The sequence below is a fragment of the Canis aureus genome, chromosome 27 (assembly GCF_053574225.1).
Source record: "Canis aureus isolate CA01 chromosome 27, VMU_Caureus_v.1.0, whole genome shotgun sequence".
Taxonomy (NCBI): Eukaryota; Metazoa; Chordata; class Mammalia; order Carnivora; family Canidae; genus Canis; species Canis aureus.
The window spans coordinates 22,043,011-22,055,496 of record NC_135637.1 but is presented as its reverse complement, the minus strand read 5'-3'; the positions used below and the strand labels follow the sequence as shown (position 1 = coordinate 22,055,496).

Below are 12,486 nucleotides of genomic sequence, written 5' to 3'. Positions count from 1 at the left end.
TGTGATTACCGGCCCCAGAAGACAATCTGCAGGATGGGAAGTGGGACAGGCCAGAAGCGTAGCAGGGACTCAGCCAGTGGAAGCTACCTGTCCCCCGGGGACACAGAAAGCTCTTAGAAGGGGGAACTTTTCTAATAGCTGAGTAATATTCCATTGTATACATAAACCACATCTTCTTTATCCATTCATCTTTCGTTGGACACCGAGGCTCCTTCCACAGTTTGGCTATCGTGGCCATTGCTGCTATAAACATCGGGGTGCAGGTGTCCCGGCGTTTCATTGCATTTGTATCTTTGGGGTAAATCCCCAACAGTGCAATTGCTGGGTCGTAGGGCAGGTCTATTTTTAACTGTTTGAGGAACCTCCACACAGTTTTCCAGAGTGGCTGCACCAGTTCACATTCCCACCAACATTTGGGGAATATAAATAATAGTGAAAGGGAATATAAGGGAAGGGAGAAGAAATGTGTGGGAAATATCAGAAAGGGAGACAGAACGTAAAGACTGCTAACTCTGGGAAACGAACTAGGGGTGGTAGAAGGGGAGGAGGGCGGGGGGTGGGAGTGAATGGGTGACGGGCACTGGGTGTTATTCTGTATGTTAGTAAATTGAACACCAATAAAAAATAAATTAAAAAAAAAAAAAAAAAAGAAGGGGGAACTTTGGGTGATGTTGGCATCCCGGGAAACTCGAGATGCCAGAGCTGGGAGAGGGCCGAGAATGTGGAACTAACAGAAAAGGGGGGGCCGGGGCCAGCTGGGCTGGACAGGGGGGAGGCCCAGGCCCCAGCCGGCCGAGGGCCCCACCACCAGACCTGCCAGGAATGGGTGAGCACAAGGTGAGAGCATCGCCCAGCTAGGCTCCGGGAAGCCGCCCTGCCCTTCCCCAAGCCCTGTTTTGGATTTCCTTCATGGCTGAGGGTTTTCACAGGAGGGGAGGGAAAAACCAGACACAGAAAGGCCCATTGAGGCCAGAAAGGCCCATTGAGGCCAGACAGGCCCTGCGCTCCCCAGGAGAGGAGAGGCTGGCGATTCAAGGTCCCCACCCAGTCCTGTCTTTTCGGGCCAAGGGAGGAAATGGAGGGTGGGCATGCGGCGAAACATGACCTTGGCACGGTCCACACTTGGCATTTCTCGGCCTCTCCTGGCTCAGGACTTCCGGGCCCGCCCCCTTTCTGTAGTCTTGGAGCCAGGCGCCCTCACCAGAGGCCACAGCCATTTTCAGCACACACACACCCCCTCCCCCGAGCCATACATGATCTCATGGAAGCTGCATAAACCCCCAGCGGCCCCCAATTTACAATGGAGGAAACTGAGGCACAGAGCAATTAAGTGATCTTCCCTGGGTTTCACAGCCAGGCAGAAAAGGGTTTCAAAACAGGTCTGGATGCTGGCAAAACTCCTGTTCTACCCACCAGGTGGCCATCCCATTCTTACTCCAGGGATAACCTTTTTCTACATGAGCCAAATCCCTGACAGCTGCAGAGGCCCCCTGTGCGTCAAGTCTGCCATAAAAGAGACAGCAAATTGCCCACAGTCCCCAAAGACTCTCTTTTGACGCCAGTCGGCTTGACCTCCCTGCCGCTGGGAGGCCAGTGGACCCTCCAGCGCCCAGCCTGGCTCAGTCTGGCTCCAACAGGACAGTGGCAAAGTGTCCCCGCAGTAAATGAGTCACAGGCCGACCACGGGGGCCAGCCTAAGACAACTTCCTTTAGCCCTGGAGGAAACACCTCATCTTCCCTAAGCTCCAGGTCTACATCTGTCAGCAAGTCCTGGGTACAGGAGGAGAGGGGACCCATCATTCAGTCACGAAAGCCACCAAAGCAAAGAAATATTCTCTCCTCCAAGCTGGTTTCTGGACCAGACGACCTGGGACATAGAGCCACAAACCCACATGCCCTCTGCCAAGTTGGAATTTCAAACTCAATTAGCTTGGGGTTGTCTGGAATCTTCAATTGTTCAAGCGTTCAAGCTTGAGCATGGAGTTTGGAGAGAGTATGCCTCGAGGACAACAGGATGCTGCTTTGGTGAAGTGGGGCAGCATGGACCACCCAGAAAATTGGGTGTGATCTTCCAAGACCCTGCAGGGCATCCAGACTCCCTCCAGCCACTCCCTGCTTCCACCCACCACACCAGATACCCCTGGCTCATCAAGCCTCCAAATCTCTGTTCATGCTGTCCTCTCTACCGTAAGTATCTTTTATTTCTGGCCAACTTCTGCTCCAGCCAACTCGAGGCCTCCTCATCCAAAGCCAGCTCATCCTTGGAGCCAGCTCAAATCCACACCTCCTTCTCGAGGCGCTATTTCCAGATATTGCCCGGCAAAGAAACTCCAGCAAAGCTCCCTGTCCTTGCAGCACTTTGCACACTGAGTGCAGCAGGCAGGCACTAATGTGAGTGTATTTAATGTGATCTGCTTCCTCAGGGCACCTGACTCTTGGTCAGGTTCTAGTGAGGGACCTCTTCTGGGCTGCAAATGGCTGACTTCACACTGTGTCTCCACACAGTAGAGGGAGGCAGGGGAGCTCCCTAGAGTTTCTTATAAGAGCATGACCTGAGCCTTGGTATTGGCTCAGGTCATGATCTCAGGGTTGTGGGATAGACCCCCAAGTCAGGCTAGGCTAGGTCTGCTTGTCCCTTTCCCTCTGCCCCCCCACTAGCTCTCTCTCACAAACAAACAAACAAACAAACAAACAAACAAACAAATAAAATCTGTTTAAAAAAAGAAGAAGAAGAAAGAAAGAAAGGAAAGAAAGCTCAACAATATGCTTTTAGTCAAATGGCCAGGGTTCACCTACTGATGGTGGGTGGAAATGTAACCGGTGATTGTGACCCAGGAGCAGTTGGCCCCTTGCACCTTCCCATTAAAGCCAACCTTCTGGCTAGAAGGACTCCACTCTGTTTACATACCTGTCTTCCCCCTTGACTGGGAGCCCCCTCCCCCAAGCCCTGTTTTGTCTCGTCCTGGATCCCATGCTCCTGGCACACAGTAGGTGCTCAGTCAATACTGGTGGGATGCATGGAGGCTCTATCCTGGCTCTCTCGCTACCTTCATGGGCTCCTTTAGACATGTCCCTCTCCCTTTCTCAAGCTTGTTCCTCCATCTGAGAAGTGAAAGGGTAGATTAACTCACTCCAGGCTGTGGTCTGAATGTTTGGACCACCACCACCCCCATCAACCCAATTCATATGTTGATGTGCTAACACCCAATGGGATAGCATTGAGATGTGGGGTCTTGAAGAGGTGAGGAGGTCATGAGGGTAGAGCCCTCCTGAGTGGGATTACTGCTCTTATAAGAAACTCTAGGGAGCTGCCCTGCCTCCCTCTACGCCTCCCTCTACTATGTGGAAACACAGCGTGAAGTCGGCCATTTGCAGCCCAGAAGAGGTCCCTCACTAGAACCTGACCATGCTGGCACCCTGATCCTGAACTTCTAGCCTTCAGAACTATAAACCATGAGTTTCTGCTGCTTAGAGTCAGTCTTTGGCATTTTGTGAGACTAAGACACCCAGAAATGACACATGGTTATCTCAGATGACCACTGTCATCCATTGAATTTTAAGGTCAAATTTGGTTGATAGGTTGTCATCACAGATGAGCCCTAACATCACCACCCTCCCCTCCCCATACATGCATGTCACTCCCCCCCATCAAGAGGCGGACTCTGTTCTGTTTCCCTTAGAGTCTGGGCTGGGTTGGTGACATGCTGTGACCAATGGAAAGTGGCAGAGGTGATGCTGTGCCAACCCTCGGCCTAGATCTCAAGAGGCCTGGCAGCTTTGCCTTTCACACTTCCAGAGCCCTGAGGCTCCATATAGAGAAGTCCAGGCAGTGCTGCCATGTGGGAAGAGGCAGCCCAAGTCCCAGCAGGATGTGAGGCCATCTTAAGTGGCCCTGCCGCAGTCAAGCTCCCAGTTGAATGCAGCTCATGAGTGACCCAACTGATACCACATAGGACAAACATGGGCCATCCCTGCAGAACTCTGCCCAGCTACAAAACTGTGAACAAATAAGTCCTTTAAAGCCACCATATTTTAGAGTGGTTTGAACCACAGAGATAAATAACTGAAACCTTTGGGTTCAAATAGAGGGAGAGGCATGACTGGATTTCATGTCTGCCATGGCTTGTAAGTGAGGATTATGGAACTCCATCCCTGGACTAGACAATGTCAATTCAATTCAACGTCAGTTCAAGAAATTTCTTGGGCCTACTGGATATGAAGGTTCCAAACCGAGAGGGGATTAACCCATCAGAGAGAAACCTGAACCCCACTAGGATTAAATGAATCCGGTGGTCCCTCTTGGGATGTTTAAACAGACAACTCAGAGAGGGTGGAGCAATCAGTAGCAGAACTAGGAACAGAAAGAGAAACTCAGAGACAGAATTGGCGGAAACTGAGCCATATGGGTAGAAGAGCAGAACAGGGAGCTGGAGGGACGAGATAGCCCCTCCCTTGAGCCACTTCAGAACCTGAGAACCTTCTAGTTGAACACAAGCCTGGCTGGGTACCTGGTACTGCCCCCGCGTTGGCATGCACATTCCCAACAATGAACCCCCTTTCCTCAAGATACACACAGCCCATGACCCAGGCTAGCACTTTTCCCCAGCATGGGGCAGAAACAGAAGGGTTCTCCTTTCTAGAAATCACCAGTGCCTGACATAGAAGCCCAGCCACCTTGAAGTTCATGTTGAATCCTTTACCAGGTTCTAGACACTATGCTCCACACATGGGCACCTTCATTTCTTCCAAACCATCACCCTTATCAAGGGCACATAGCCATCCCATTTTACAAATGAGAAGACTCATTTGCTCACAGCCACAGGGTTTGTAGAAATTTGAATCCAGCATGAATGATGACAAAGCCTGGGGCCTCAGGCAGGCTTGATGATCACCCATACACCTTGGTACAGCCCCATGGGCTGCTCACACCCACATCTGTTCTGACTGGTCAGTGCCCTGCTGAGCCAGCTGTAACTAAGACAGTGGCCATCTGAACTCTCAATTTCCAAATTCAGGAAACAAAGAGATACGGATCAGTGTTCAAGATGTCCCTCACTGTGGTGAGCAGAATAATGCCTCCTCCCTCCAAAGATGCCCATGTCCTAACCCCCAGAACCTGAGAATGAGTTACCTGACAAAAAGGACTTTGCAGATGGGATTGAGTCAAGGGTCTTGAGATGGGAGAGATTATCCTAGATTATCCAGGTGGGCCCAGTGGCATCACCCAGGTCTTTGTAAATGAAAAAGGGAGCCAGGAAAGTCAGAGCAATCCCATGTGAGAAGGACTCAACCACTGCTGCTGGCTTTGGAGATGGAGAAAGGGACCACGGACCCAGGAATGTGAACAACCTCTCAAAGCTGGAAAAGGCAAGGGGGTAGAGTCTCCCCTGAAGCCTCTGAAAGGAGCACAGTCCTGCCAACACCTTGTGTCGAGCCCAGTGCAACCTGTTTTGGGACTTCTGACCACCAGAACTGTAAGATAAGACATGTGTGTGGTTTTAAGCCACTAAGCATGCGGCGATTGTTACAGCAGCAACGGGAAACTCCTACACTGGCTGTCTGAGCTCTTCCTCTCATCCTCAAGAATTCATAGATTCTGACAACTGTTCAAACAAATGCAGATAACAAGGGATGGGTGTATTTCGAATGTCCCCCTACCCTTAATTGCCACCCCTGACCATTTCTTGAGTGCAGATGTGCTTTCCACGACTCTGAGACATGAAGAAACTGAGGCTCAAGAGGTATGGGTTTACCTGAGCTCACCCAGGTGGCTGGCGCCAAACCCAATTCTCTTGTCTTCCAGTCCCTGAGTCCCAGAAGGAAAACCTGAACAAACTAGCCATTGTCTCTTACACCAATTGCTTTACCCAACCATCTCCTTGCATAAGAGTTGTCCTCAGGGCTGGGATTAGAGGACCCGAGTCATGAACCTCAAGAAAGCAGAACCGATTCTGACACGCTGTCTGCGTAGCAGCTGACCCCCTGCTGAGTCAGCTGCTGGCACTTCCAAGCTTGCAGAGCAGCCGGGGTGGAACAAGGCCTGAGCCACCCCACCACCCCAGCCCAGAACTTCTCCACGGGGTGAAGCATAAAGCCAGGAGATGTGGCAAAATGACCTTTTCCAGCCTGGGGATCCAAGATCACAAGGTGCCAGACTTCCACATCAACCCAGACGTGCGAAGGCAAATTTCAATGCCTGCTTTCTTAAGAATAAAAATAGAAATGTCTTCGTTGAGCTGACAATGTGCTGTGTTGTGCTTTATGTATACTAACTCGTGTTACCCTGCAAGGATGCTGTGAAGGAGGCATTAAAAGTACACCCACCTTGCAAAGGAGGACACTGAGGTGACAGGAGATTAGGGGGCAGAGATGGGCTCTAAACTCTACAGCAAGTGGCTGTAGAGTTGTGACTATATTACACCATCAACTGATGCCAATCATGTATTCTTTTTTTCTTTCTATGTAGAATTACTACCTCTTCATTCCACCAAGCAGGGGAAGGAAATTCTACTTTCTCTATCCTGTTGCATCCATCACTGCAAAACTATAGAAGTTCCAAAAGAGAAGTAAATTAACCGGTTTCCTAATTTTGCCTGGAACCAGCATGTCCTGATGCCCACAGGCAGCAAAAAGTGACTGCCAACCAGAAGGCACCTTCCCTGCTTCCCTCTCCCTCAGCCAGGGAAACAAGGATGATCTGGACTGAGAACTAGGAGCCCAGGTCCTACTCCCATCAAGTGACCTTGAACCAATCGGGGCCTCACCTTCCCCCTGTCTACAATGGGGGCAAAAGCAAGGAACCCCATAGGCCCCTCCAAAGTTCCATGAGGGCAGGAAGAGTCCTGTTTTTTTCATCATTCTGCCTCACGGAGTGTCAGACACATAGCAGCTGCTAGTTAATATTTGTTGGGTGAATAAATGAAAGTACATGCTACTAATTTGCCTCCCCTCCCCGAGGGCCTTGAGAACAGAGATTATGTCCAATTCATTTTAAGTCCTCACATTGGTGCAACTTCCATTTCTCCATCGGCTTATTCATGCAGGAAAATGTTCCCAACCACCCATGATGTGCCTGACGCAGCCTAGCATCAGTGTCATCCAGACACCCTGGGTCTGTGTCCTCACACACCGTCCCCTTCCCTTTTGTCTGATGAGTGGCTGTAATACTTAGACACACTGAGCACCTCCAGGCCAGGACAACCACCCAGCTGCCTTATGACCGGCAAGTGTGGCCCATTCTAGGGATATGGACAATGATTCCTGCACTTCCACTTCCTCAAGCCCAGCCTTGGAGGAACACAGCCTAAGGAAAATCCCTACCCTAAGCACAAACATGCACATGCACGCACGCACATGCACACATATATGCTTGAACACACACATCCAATGTGCGATGCCACCCTAGGACAGGACAAGGACTTTCTGAGTTCAAATCCCAGCTCTTTTGTCTATAAGGTATGTGACCTTGGGCAAGTCCCTTTACCTCTCTGATCCTCATTCTCTTCACCTATAAAACGGGGATGATAATCACGAAGTCTTTCCAGGTATATAGGGAGATACTGGCTAGGAAAGCCTTGGGCCCAGGAAGTTTGCTGTGCTCAATAAAATTGTTATGCTTGTTTCCTTTCTCCAGGAGGGAAAGAGAATAGCAGTTTCCTAAGTTCCAGGGAAACCCATGTTGACAGGTCTGGAACATGGGCATTTACTCAGTATATCTGATGGGGATTTTCTTGAGGATAGGAAAGTATTTGTGGATTCAACATCACCTTGTTAACTCTATGTTAATGAAAGTTTAGACTTAAAATCAAGAGAATGGGAGAGACCCAAGAGGATACCATATCTGTGGCAGAGACAACTAGCTGTCCACAAAAATCCATTCTTCCCTTCTACAGCATACAACTGAGAAAGAGCCACCCTGCCCAGAACTCCATTTCCCAGTCTCCTTTGGGACTAGACTGGCCACATGACTAGCTCTCCCCTGTGGCAGAAGGCAGTGAAGAAGCAGATGTGCCACCCCCATGCTGTCTTTCATCAGTGGTGATGTCCAAGAGGACAGTAGGGACAGGCATGGAAGAGGACCTCCCCCATGCAGAAATATCTGCCTTATAGTAAACATCTGTTTGGTTTGAGCCGTTGTACATGTTTGGGTATATTTGTTACTGCATCTACTACCCTGAGTAATATAACATCTGACCTCTTTGTCCACAAAGGTGATGATTATGAGAGAGAGAGAGAGTGAGAACACCCTGCCTAAGCTCCCATAGCAAATTCCACAAAGCTCAAGAATTTTGGTCTCTTACCAATCTGGAGTATATTCGTCATTTTCAACCTGCCCCACTGAGCTGTAAGAGCGAGGTTCTGTGAACTGTGGCCCAGGGTCCTCTACTTCCATTTCCATTAGAATAACATAACTTTTATCTGTTTTCCAATTGCAGCCCTCCATATATTTTCATTGGAGGAAAGAGCTCTGTTTCTTAAAATAATTCCAAAGCCCACACACTGGGTAATGGCTACCACACTCTGACTTTCAAGATAAAGTTTCACTTCTGCACCATGCCTCCTGGCCTCAACTGCTGACACAGGACATGTAGACTCACAGAAGTACATAGATACTTGCTTAGAAAGGAAAAAAAAATAAACCTCAGTGTGCAATAAACAACCCAGAAACCTGGACAAAAGGCAAAAAGAAAAGATGTTCATATGAGCTAGCTGCATGGCCCTCAAGTTTTGGGGCACATCAGAATCAACTGGGGAGCTGGTGCAACATGCAGACTCCCACACCTCATCTCGGAGATTCTGATTCAAAAAACTGAAGCTTTAGGAAATACTCATGATTATTCGGCATGAATAATATTATTCATGCTTATTCTGATGTCAGCAATCCCATGACTGCACTTTGAGAAGCCCCAGGTCTACCTTGTAGCCTTGAAGCTGGCAGTAATTACTGGCAGTAATAACCACATTCGTGCAGTGTAGCTCAAAGCAAGTGAAATAGGCTTTTAGGTTTTTCTGGACTCTGATGGGAACCCGAGCACTAATAACACACTGTTAAAGAAACTAATAATACTCTCTATTTGGCTCAGATGGATGTCGAAGGTACAGACAGCAGGTGGTATAGAAATGATAATAGAATCACAGCTCGTGTTTATAGAGCTCCTTATGACGCGACAAGCCCTCTGCTAAGTGCTCCACGTGTGTGATCTCATTTAATCTTTATGACATTCCCATTTTACAGATGAGGATATTGGAACATACAGATAACTTATTTTATGTCATTCGGTGGCAGGGAGGAGACTGGGTTCAAATCTACCCAAACAAACTAACTCTGGCCATGATGTACCAGTGCCTCTTGTGGAGGTCTAATGTTGGAACCCCTCCCTGGGGCTCAGTTTCCAAATCTGTAAAATGGGCATATTAAGAATACCTTTATCACACAACCATAGCGAAGATTCAAGAAAATCATGGCAGTAAAGTGGTCTGCAAACTGAGAGGAGTTAATTAAAGAAACACCTAAGGGGTGAGATTTTGTTCGACTCTCCCATCCCATCTTACAGATAGTAGAACCAAGGCCTGGTTCGTTTATTTATTCATTAAATATTTACCAAGCACCTACCTACTGAGGATACAGAGAGAATAGTAAATCCCCCAAATCTGGCCTCAAGGAGCCCCCAGCCTAGCAGAAGAGACAGTCAAGACTGGGTACCCAGAGAAAGACCTCTCCAAAGGGCTCAAACCAGAGAAGGGAGTGCCTCACCCAAGATAAGGTTTACCTATTCCCTGAAGTTTTGGTAGAGTCCAGAGAAGGTCCCTGGATACCAGAGAGAACTCCTCCTTGGGCTTCTCAGGGCCTGACACCCCACCACCTGAGCATCCCTGGTTTAAGTTAAGCCTTCTTTCTTGAGGAAATGCCAAGCTGCCCTCCTCCCACCACCGGAGGCCAATCACATTCATCTCGGCCACCCAGGCATATGAAAGTGTCTCTCCTCTGAGCGAGTTCGGAGGAAGGAGAAAAGATAGCAAGAACCGCAGGTATGATCAGTCTTCAAAAGGAAGTAAGGGCTGCCAAAAGGGAAGCTGGGGATCAGGCCTCTTAATGGAAAAAAATAAGACAGACCCCCAAACCTGGCCACTTCCTCACTGGCCTATCTGAACCACAAGATGGTCGGAGTGATCAGACTTATATGGAGCAGCAGTTATGATTATGATGATTTGGCAGCCAGCACTGCCAAATCCTTCATATACAAAGAACTCTTAAAAATCAACAAAAGATAAACATGCTGACAGAAAAAAGTGGGAGCCGACTTGACCGGCATAATCATAAAAGCAAAATGAACAGTAAGATTACAAGGGATAATCAGCAGTAATAAAGAAATGTCGAGAGAAACAGCCAGAAGCCTCACAAACCTTAAGAACAGCACTCAGTGTTCCGACTCAGTGATTTAGCCTTTGGTAAGGTATCCATAGGCCAGACGTGCAAAGATGAGGTACAAGAGCGGTCATCATAGCACTGTTTGTAGTCATGGGGAAAAAAGGAAAAAAGTAAGAAGGAAACCACCACAGTGAGGAAGGGTTAAATAAACCCCAGGAGAGCCTTTCTGTGCAGCCGTTAAAATGTGTCCTGGAGGAATATAGATGGAAGTTCCCAGTCTGCGGGGAAGGACGAGGTGGGGGTGCCAACAAGACGTTAGCAACCTGTGCGTGAGTCCACACCTACATACTTCTACACGCCTGCCACATCTAGTAGGCACTCAACAAACATCAGAGAAAATCAGTGAGCGAGCGAGCGTGTGAGCGCTGGAGAGGGCCGCCCGAAAGGCCACCTCGGGGAGGGGACCTCTCTGTACTGAGCTGCAGCCCAGGGGCAAGGGCGGCGGGCTGCGCTGCCGCTGGCTTCATGCCAGTCTTGCCACCTCCCCCGCCGACCCAGTTTGTGGTCTCTGCAGCTCTGGGCCAGTGCCTCCCCCTCTCTGAGCCCGCTTCGCTCACCTGTAAAATGAGGACACCTGTAAGATGGAAGCACCTGCCTCGGAGAAGGAAAACACCGAGCTTTTAACAGTAGGGCGGCCCTGCTGTTTCTTACAATTAGCATGCACGACTTCGGAAACCTGCAAATGATGTTTTCATCTTGACAAACATTAACTGTGAAGCAGAACTCCGGGCCTCCTCTCCCTACTGGTATCCCCCGTTCCTGGCCCCTCCGGGCGATGTCAAAGCCGAGCGTGATACCTTGTGGCTGGTCTCCGCCTAGGTCTTCCCAGGGGTTCCCCTGGACTTCAGGCCACTGGAGGCTGTGCAGGGGGCCCCCCGTTGCCCGACTTCTTTCTCGAGGTCACGGTCACACCGTTCTTTGGCTGCGGCTGTCTGTCCAGAAGGCAATGTGTCCATTCATTCAAGATGCCCTGGAACCCCCCTCTCCCCACCAAGTTGCAGCCTCCCCTAGAACCCCCTCAACCCTCACTCAGCGGGGGCTCTGCGGGAGACCTCGTGCTGTCCTGAGCTCCTCCAGCGAGCGCAGCCGCTGTCCTGAATGGGACAGGACTCTGCCAGAGAAACAGCTGGAGGGAGGAGAGAGAGGGAGGGCGGGGCAGGAAACTGGGTTGGCCGAGGCTGGGGGCGGCCAGCTGCGTGGAGTGGGGGCCGCGGGGGAGGCTGCCCCTGCCTGCCAGCCGGGCCGGGCGTGTGGGTGGTGGCTGGTGGCTGGTGGCTGGTGCCTGGTGGCAGGGCCTGCTGAGGACGACCCGCCCCTCTGGCGGCAGAGCCCAGCTGGGAGCCTTGCCCACCATCCGGGCGCAAACCAGGAGCACATGCGAGCCCCAGGCAGCTGTGGGAAGTGGCCGCTCCCTGCCAGGGCCTCCGGAGCAGCCGGATGTCCCAGCACCCTGGGCCACCACCTCTCTCTCCGCCGCCCGCTGGGATGCCCTTCCTGGCCGCCTAGGTGCGGCTCCGTGACCTCCTGCTCCCTTCTTCCTTTCTTTGCAAATTAAAACAGCAATGAGATTTATTTTTCTTGAAGTATCAAATGAACAAAGATTAAAACGTCTCATAACGTTTGGTTTTAGTAAATGTCACCGGGAAGCAAAAATCTTATGCATAATTGGAATATACATTGATAGACCGTTTCTGGAGAGCTGTCTGACAACATACATCAAAACCTTTAACTACATTCAGACCCTGTGTTGTTTAAATATAAATCCTGCTTTCTTCCCAAACTCTGCTCCCCGGAGGGAAATATCATTAACACTTTGGTATGAACACACACACACATTCTATATATAAATGGAAAATAGCACAGTCATACTTCGTGTACCATAGTGTAACCTGCTTTTTCATTCAGTGATAGGTGTGTGTGTGTGTGTGTGTGTGTGTGTGTGCGCGCGCACGCGGACACGCCTTACCCTGTTTTAACAGCTGCTCATGATTTCAATGAATCGATGCACTGGTTTGTTTGTTTATTTAATTTTTGTTTCCCAAATGGATACAGACAAT

General features: G+C 49.8%; 1 protein-coding gene across 5 annotated transcripts in view; it reads right to left on the bottom strand.

The window, feature by feature from the left end:
• CMKLR1 (chemerin chemokine-like receptor 1) overlaps positions 1-11,682 on the bottom strand; it is a 52,254-nt gene extending 40,572 nt beyond the window's left edge. For 2 of the 5 annotated variants that reach the window (XM_077876067.1, XM_077876070.1), the window contains exon 1: positions 10,987-11,217. The gene's annotated coding sequence lies outside the window, so the exon portion shown is untranslated. The other 3 variants (XM_077876068.1, XM_077876066.1, XM_077876065.1) reach the window with 3 other exon arrangements.
• Positions 11,683-12,486: the final 804 nt, after the last annotated feature.